The 7,763-nt window shown below is 37.4% G+C and overlaps 1 long non-coding RNA gene across 1 annotated transcript in view; it reads left to right on the forward strand.

The window, feature by feature from the left end:
* LOC138239149 (uncharacterized) overlaps positions 1-1,889 on the forward strand; it is a 37,185-nt gene extending 35,296 nt beyond the window's left edge. The window contains exon 4 of the long non-coding RNA XR_011189574.1: positions 700-1,889. This is a non-coding gene — a long non-coding RNA (uncharacterized lncRNA). The remainder of the gene's footprint in view (positions 1-699) is intronic.
* Positions 1,890-7,763: the final 5,874 nt, after the last annotated feature.

Consider the following 7,763-nt stretch of genomic DNA (forward strand, 5'->3'; position numbering starts at 1 on the left):
AATGACAATGTGCTCTGCATGGTCTTAATCAAGTTTTTCTTTTTGGGAAGGATTGGGAGGGGGGAGGCTTGGTTTTCTTGAAACACATGCAAGGCCTTCTCATTCTGATTTTATTCAGCAAAGTGGGAGTGTAAATTACTTGCTGCTGGGAGTGCAAATTACTTAATTGTTTTTTATTATTATTATTCATCAGATCCTGACAGCTTGATTGTGCTGCCGTTGTGTTCAGTACCGTGCCATCTGTACATCGCTGCATCTTGTGCTGCTATTTTGAGGCATCGTGTCTTTTTTTTTGCTTTTTTGCTTGACGTTGTCTCCTGACTTGTTATGGTAATTTGAATGTGTTAGATTGCGCAGAGCTTTCAGCATTCTGTCTCCAAAATGCCTTCAAGCAAGGACATAATAATAAACACTCAAGAACAATGGCTTAGACTCCAGACAAATCTGAGCTGTTTGCAATTACTCAGTACCTTGCCAGTGCAATTTCGTCTGTAATAATGAATTTGGGTTCTTGATGAAGTTCTTAATTTGCTCAGGTTGATCCATTAAGTCCTTACTTGGGTATATTAAAGGGCTTTAGATTTGTATGATGCACACCAGAATTCTATTATTTGAGAATAATTGTGATTTTCCAGAATGAGAAAATAATGTAGTCTATTGAGCAATGAGTCATTTGCAACATTTTTTTTCTTTTCACAGATGTATCCACTTGTTTCAGACACAGTGGTGTCTGAGGACCTCTGCAAGATGTATACTCTCATGGATTCTGCTTTTTTTGACATCATGGATGTAAAGAAACATTCTTTTTGATTTGTAAATGCTCTGTGGTCTTTGGTTAAAAAAGAAACACCTCATGTCTCAGGGATGCAGGAAACTGTCATAGGAATTGGCATTTTGCATTTGGAAAAAAGGGACTGCCACTTGAGATCAACAGCGTTATTATACCAAGAATTTCATTCATAAGGATTTCAGGGCCAAATCTATATTGAATCATGTACACTGCTGTTGTGTCTGCTATACACTACACAAATCTCACTGAATACAAACTAAAATGGAGATTGAGCATGAATCTAAACTATTTGCTGTTTAACTGCCACTACGAGAAGTATAAAAAGGTAAAATACTTACATTGCAGACCTTAAAAGGCTACATTACCCCTTGGGTTGCTGTAAATGTTGTAAAGGTTGTTACATTGAAAGGCTACTATTGGGATAACTGAAACAGATGCATTCAACGCAGATCCAATTCAACAGTGTGAAACCACACTACAATTTGGAATCTTTATTTGATTACTTTTGAATACTCCACACCTTGCACTGTCAAACCATGTTTGACCACACCCTCTTCTTTCACACTCCACGCTAAAATGTTTCAACAGCAGATTAAATTGAGGATGGAGGTGTGGTTCAGGTCCCACTGATATTAACCTCTACCACATAGTTGCCTGGCAGCCAGGGTGCCCTGTTCAACAACAAACAGTGAAAACTCAAGGCAGGCTGGGAAATTCCGGTCACAGCAGGCTAATCATACAGCCAAGATGTGAATCAGCAATCTCAGGACCTACAGTAGGCCTGCACAAGTATGCTGAATGAAAACTTTCTTCATGTTCTGTAACTCAGGATGCCCCAGTCTTTTGTTTTTCTGGATAGGGTTAGATACACAGCACTACCAATGTACCTGGCCATGTATCTTCAGACCTATAATTTCATACTAAAAACAAAAAGAATAGCTGTGTCATCTGGCCAATTTGGGTAGGGTGGATTTTACAGATCATCATAAATCCAGGGAGGGATTTCAGTGAGGGGCCACATCTGTTTGTTAAGAGGGTTAATTGTACTTCTATACACCCCTTGTATATTACAGCAATGCAAACAGTCCACTGTGAAAAATGATTAGAAGAATCCCCATGAGATATTGTACTGCCAAGTATTTATGGTTAAATGGCTTGGTCATATCTATCTGAAATCCTAAATTACTTTTATCTGCATGTAACGTATGGTAGCAATATAACACAAGTAAACAAACATTTTCAACACATCAATTCCAAACCTTCAGGTTTATTGAATATTTAGTGTTTTAATAGGCACATACCACATTTATTAAAGAGTTTTTCACAAAGCTGTAGATCTTGAATATGTGGACCATTCCTACAACTTTTGGAAGATCTGATGTAATATATGGTCTTCAAGAAAAGACATAGCATTAGATTTAGCTGTATTATTGGAAACAGCAGTTCTCCTATAACAGACATCGCTACTCTTGACAGTTCACATTCCACATTATCAGCTGTCTGTGAGCTTCAGGCTATTCCTGTAGACTGTCTTCAAAAACACTCTTGCAAAAAACACAAGGATTCCAGTCTTGGAGAATATGGAGGAGAATATTTAAAGTCACTTGATAATCTAAACTCTCAACTGATTGAGAAATTTGAAATTGGCAGGAAAAAATGACTCGCAGTATTTATTCCATTTTCATCTACTCCGCATGTGAGAAACAAATTCATGCAATTCATTTTCTTAAGCAGTGCTGTTTTTCTGAAAAGGAAGGAACGCTTTTTTTAAAACCCATGATGTGATGGCCATCCATAACCTCATTTATTCCTTGAATGAACATTTCCTGTTTTCACACATCTTGTCAGGGAACAGACAGCTCTGGCTGAAAAGGACAAAAGTAATATAAGCAGAGCTGATGTGCAGCAGGTTTGTCCTGATATCATGTGATGTATTTAATATCATCATTAGAGGAGAAAAGAAACAGGTTCTTAGAAACTTTCTAGCTAACTATGAAATTGCCCCACTTGAATGCTTTGATCACTAAAGGGGTGAGTAATGGGTCTGGAATTCACACATCACCTCCTGTTCATGTTTGCCGGCCATATCTCCTCATTGTTGGACTTGCTAACTGAACTGATCACACTACAAATCAACCTCTTGGCTCTGCCAGCTCACTGGCCCTGTTTCCCCTTGATAAAAGCCATGCCTGATCTCCAGCTCCTGGTGTTTGCAAAGACATGAACACTTTCAAATTTACATCCTTAGCAGTCTCAAACTCGGGTGATTTATGTGGAATATTTTTCAGGCTTAAGCAACTTCTTAAGCTTGTGCCAGCAGCAGCAGAAATAATCTGATTTCCCTGCCCATTAGATTAGTTAAAGTGACCTGCTGTAATTAAACTGTTCTGTTATACTTCTTTTTTTGCACAAACCTATTAGTTTTGCCAATGGTAGTAATTTTAAGAGTACTCCTATTTCAGTTAAACACACCCAGGTGCAAATCAAGCACAAGTTGGCTGGTAACCCTTACCAAATACAGCAACAAATGCCATGTACCTGTACATTGTTTCATGTACATGTCAAATGTGCATTGTGTAATGGGTTAATATATGTGTTGTATAATACAATGTTTAGGTGCAGGACTATACAAACAGTTGAAGAAATTAAACATTGCATTGCCCTGTACATAATGCTGCTCCTACAATCTATGATGGAATTGTGTTTGAAAATGTGAGGCCTCTGTGACATACTGTATGTCTGTCATGAGTATGAAAGACCTTTATTTGTGTGTAGGACTGAAACCTTGAGGAGGATTTAAGATTTCCTGACAAGTATATCACAGAAAAGAGGCATTCTGGTCAACTGTTTTTCTTTAACACAAATATAATCTTTTTTTTTTGTTCTATTGTATTGGTCGAGGTGAGACTGAACACATCACTGTATAATTACACACTGTGTCAGAATCTCTTCTTTAGCAATTACTGCCTTGACACAACAACCTGCATATTATTTGTTGCTAGTACTGCTTTTTTAAATTTGGATGTTGTTTCTTTTGTGGAAACTACCAGCTACCAATCAACTAGGGTCTTAGATACAAACCTCAAAATATGAGTGAAGTAATGGAGCCAAAGTCAATGTGATTTTAAACACAATGAGCCACACAGCAGCTACTGTACAGGTGGCATTGAAGGAAGGACATCAGCAACACTCATTTATAGTGATTCAAGCTCACAGGACACTGGTTAATACAGGGGTCATGGAGGTTCAGCAAACCAAAGATACCACAATCAATTCAAAACCCACCAAGGGGGACGTTCTTGCCCCTTTGTTGGGCACCTAGGGTATCGGTTCACCTCTGTTCCAGCACCTGCTATGCCATTAGGTGATTTATTTTGTTGTTATTTCACACAGTGTCACTAGCAAAGGGACCAGCTACCTTTAGTTTGAGTAAACCTTCCTGAGAACCCACTTAACTGCTAGTTGAATCACAATATTATAGGGCTGCCTATTTTACAGCACATAGCACAGCAAAATATTCTAGCACAGCTGACTTACCGTGTGTTAGTATGAAGATGGGCTATCTTGTTCTCAGTCTGACAAAGAGAGAGAAGGAGCTGGTTATATGGTTAGCACTCCAAGTTTTCTCAGCTTCACTGAGGCTCTGGACTGAGGCCCAGATGTGTATTGAAACTGGCACTATGTGAATGTATGACAAATTGAGTAATCAATTAACATATGCAATATCTTTAGCAAGTGGGTAGATGAGAAAGGGGCGTATCAAAGATGCCCTTTTGAAGTCAGCATCAACTGCAGGCCTTCTTCTCATCTATTTGCATCAAGGTTAGACTAGCTATTTCTCAGGACACCCGCGATATTACTTAGCAATGAATGGCTGTATGCAATGTGTTTACGTTCCAGTGAGCGCGGTACAATTACAAACAATCTCCTTTACCATCTCAAGCCATTCATTCACTGCAGCCCACTCCCCTTGAGATCAGGAAGACTCTGCTGGTCGAAGAACGCACTCACCATTCAGTCCCTCCTAACCAAAATAAATTAATTAACAAGCAATTTTAATTCCTTGTCAACCTTCATTAATTCAAACAAACATTTTTGTACAGTGAGTGTTTCAAGCTGTAGTAATTCTTTCCTTGAGCATTGATAAGAAATAGATATTGTTTGCATGTTATAAGATACACCGTATATGGAGATATACAGACACTAACATACATTATTTTTCATGTCCAGTATATTGTGTGTGCTCTTATGATGTACAATTAATATTGATTATGTGTTATTATATACTGTACAATACAGGGTTTTAAAGTCAGGCAGTTTTTGTCAAAGTGAACAACTTGCAGCAAACTTGAAAAGGTACTTTTGCCTGTAATCAAACTAAAAGGATGAGTTTCACCAGCAGTCATCACCAGACTGCAAAAAAAATCAAGTGCATTCAGCACCATGATTAATATGTGTAGACAAGAGCAATGGGTCATGTCCTAGAGATAATCCCCAGTCATCCGCTACTCTGTAAGAACCTGACTGGCTCCCTCCAAGACCTAGACCACTTTCACCCTCTGTCTTACAGTATGCAATTAGCCTGCACATGACCCTGGCCTTAATAAAGCCAGCCATTTGAATATCAGCTTGAGCAGATGTACTTAAAAAACAAACTTGGAAACATCAAAAGCCAATATAAGGAAGAGGTTTGTGAGCATTGATCTGGCCATACTTAAATGACCTCACCTTTTGTGGGATTGGGAAGTTGTACTTTCTCTTGGTGCTCAAAAATCCAGAGACATGCTGTCCAATTTACTTGGACACTAAAAATGACTGTACAGCGCTTTATACATGTTCCGTACGTATGTACAGAACCCTGTGATGGACTGGGATTCCATCCTGTTTGTGCATTCCTTCTAAGTTAAGATCAGGTTCACCATGACTCTCTAAGGACAAATATGTTACTGATGGATCATTGAGAAATAACACATCAATGCGATTTAATGTTTTTGTAAAATAAGGCAAAAGCAGGCAGTTCTCGAGGAATAAAACCGACAGACTGCTAGGATAAGAACATCTTAGAAATTGCAACATTTGGTATTTAATTCAGAAAAGATGCAACTTGAGCATCTTGCAAATCAGAGAAACAGTTTGTTATTAAGAAATTAAAAATGTTAAAAAAAGAATGAACCAAACAAAAACACATGGTGTGTAGCACAAGTCCTAATACAAACGAGTTGGAGAGGGGAGTGGGGGGTATCTTCATAATCTATCTGTAATAACTCATGGTTTTAAGACAATGATACTTTGGAAAACAGCCCAGCTGGTAATGGAGAATTAGGGAGCAAGAGAGGATTGATTGGCATTTATGCAACATCACCAAATGGCACACTAATGGAATCAGGAACATTTCCAGTAAAGAAAAAAATGTAGTTCAGTGTTTAGGGAATTATGCTGAGACATGTTTAATGATTTCCATTACTTTAACTGCATTGTTTCCCCTCGTGTATGAAAGACACAGAGCACTTGACCCTGTGAAAGTTATAGTGGATTATCATTACCAAAGCAGAATAAAGTGTGCAAAGCCAATCAAAGCACACTTAAGCATTTTAAAGCAGAGCATTGAATGAAAAAGTGTTCCTCAAATCTGATTGGATCAGTCTAAGCCCTTTAGAAATTTCAACTCATGGATGTAATATTCTCAATACTGTCTTTTACAAAGACACTTGCTACAGATTGAAATCTCACGGGATTTGAATTGCAATGATTTCTGGTAATATTGAGATACCTGAACTGGTTTTCTATTCTACGGCTTCCTGGCTTTACTATGGATATTGTCTTAGATCCCCATTGTAATTTAGGATAAAATGCTCAATCATCTCTATCATTCATACAGACATTGTAAACTCAATTCAGTTTAATTAAGGATACTTTAGGATACCCCTTGTCACTTGGCTTTAATTTAAGGTCAATTACATAAATAATTAAATTGCAAAGAAGTTTATATTAAATGTATTATATAACTTGTAAGTTGAAATAATAAAATAAAGCTATGGTATTTTTTAAAGGGCATTTTATCCCTCTAAAATTGTTTTGCAATTTGTGGCATTTTAATACAACAAAAATATATCAATATGTAATAAAATGCTAAAAACATAAAGAGCAAAAATCCCAAGAATAATAATAATAGTGTTTCAGATAAATGAAAGAACAGACAGCAAGGAGGAAAACGGTTGTTATTAGTAACAGTTTCATCCTCATAAGCGTTCTTTGCCATCTGACCAGGTCTCATAATGTCAAGTGTACAAGGACATCAGTAATTACCAGATGGTACAAGATGTCAATTCTGTATCTTACTGCCTCAGCAAAATCTTACTGTCAGTCTGTCTGTTATATACTTTATCACAAAAAAAAGGCAAAATTACAGTGACAGTCTCAGGTGGGCTATATTTATTGATGTTTTTTTCACTTAATTGCAAAATTATCTGTTTTAATTACTTTTAAACAGAAAACATCCACCTAAGATCAATAAAAGTATACACCTAAAACCAATTAGGCAGTACTGTGTTCAAACTGGATTAGGATATCATAATAATCCCTCTGAGATCCAAATGTAGGTTTTCTTTCTCAGTTGGATAAAATGCATTTTTAATATCTTAATACAATTGCATATATACTGTACAAAGCAGGGTTCTCCCAAAGTTTGGGAGCCCCGGTATATTCCTCACATTTCCAGGTGTCTGTGGCTGCTGAGTGGTTCAGCTCCTGGCAGTAAGTACTGAAAAGCCTTCTACAGGTGAGTCAGGTCAGGAACCACCAGCCCTCTCTGATTCTGCTGTGTAATTGGCTAATCATAAGAGGAAAGGTATAGAGCTTCAGCACTATGCTGACTTTTCCTTCAGTTTAGCGACTGAAACAAAGGAAAATATGAAACAACACATTTTAAATCTGTATACTGTATAACTGCATGAGATAATAACAAAAAAAAACA

Source organism: Lepisosteus oculatus, chromosome 5, assembly GCF_040954835.1.
Source record: "Lepisosteus oculatus isolate fLepOcu1 chromosome 5, fLepOcu1.hap2, whole genome shotgun sequence".
Lineage (NCBI taxonomy): Eukaryota > Metazoa > Chordata > Actinopteri > Semionotiformes > Lepisosteidae > Lepisosteus > Lepisosteus oculatus.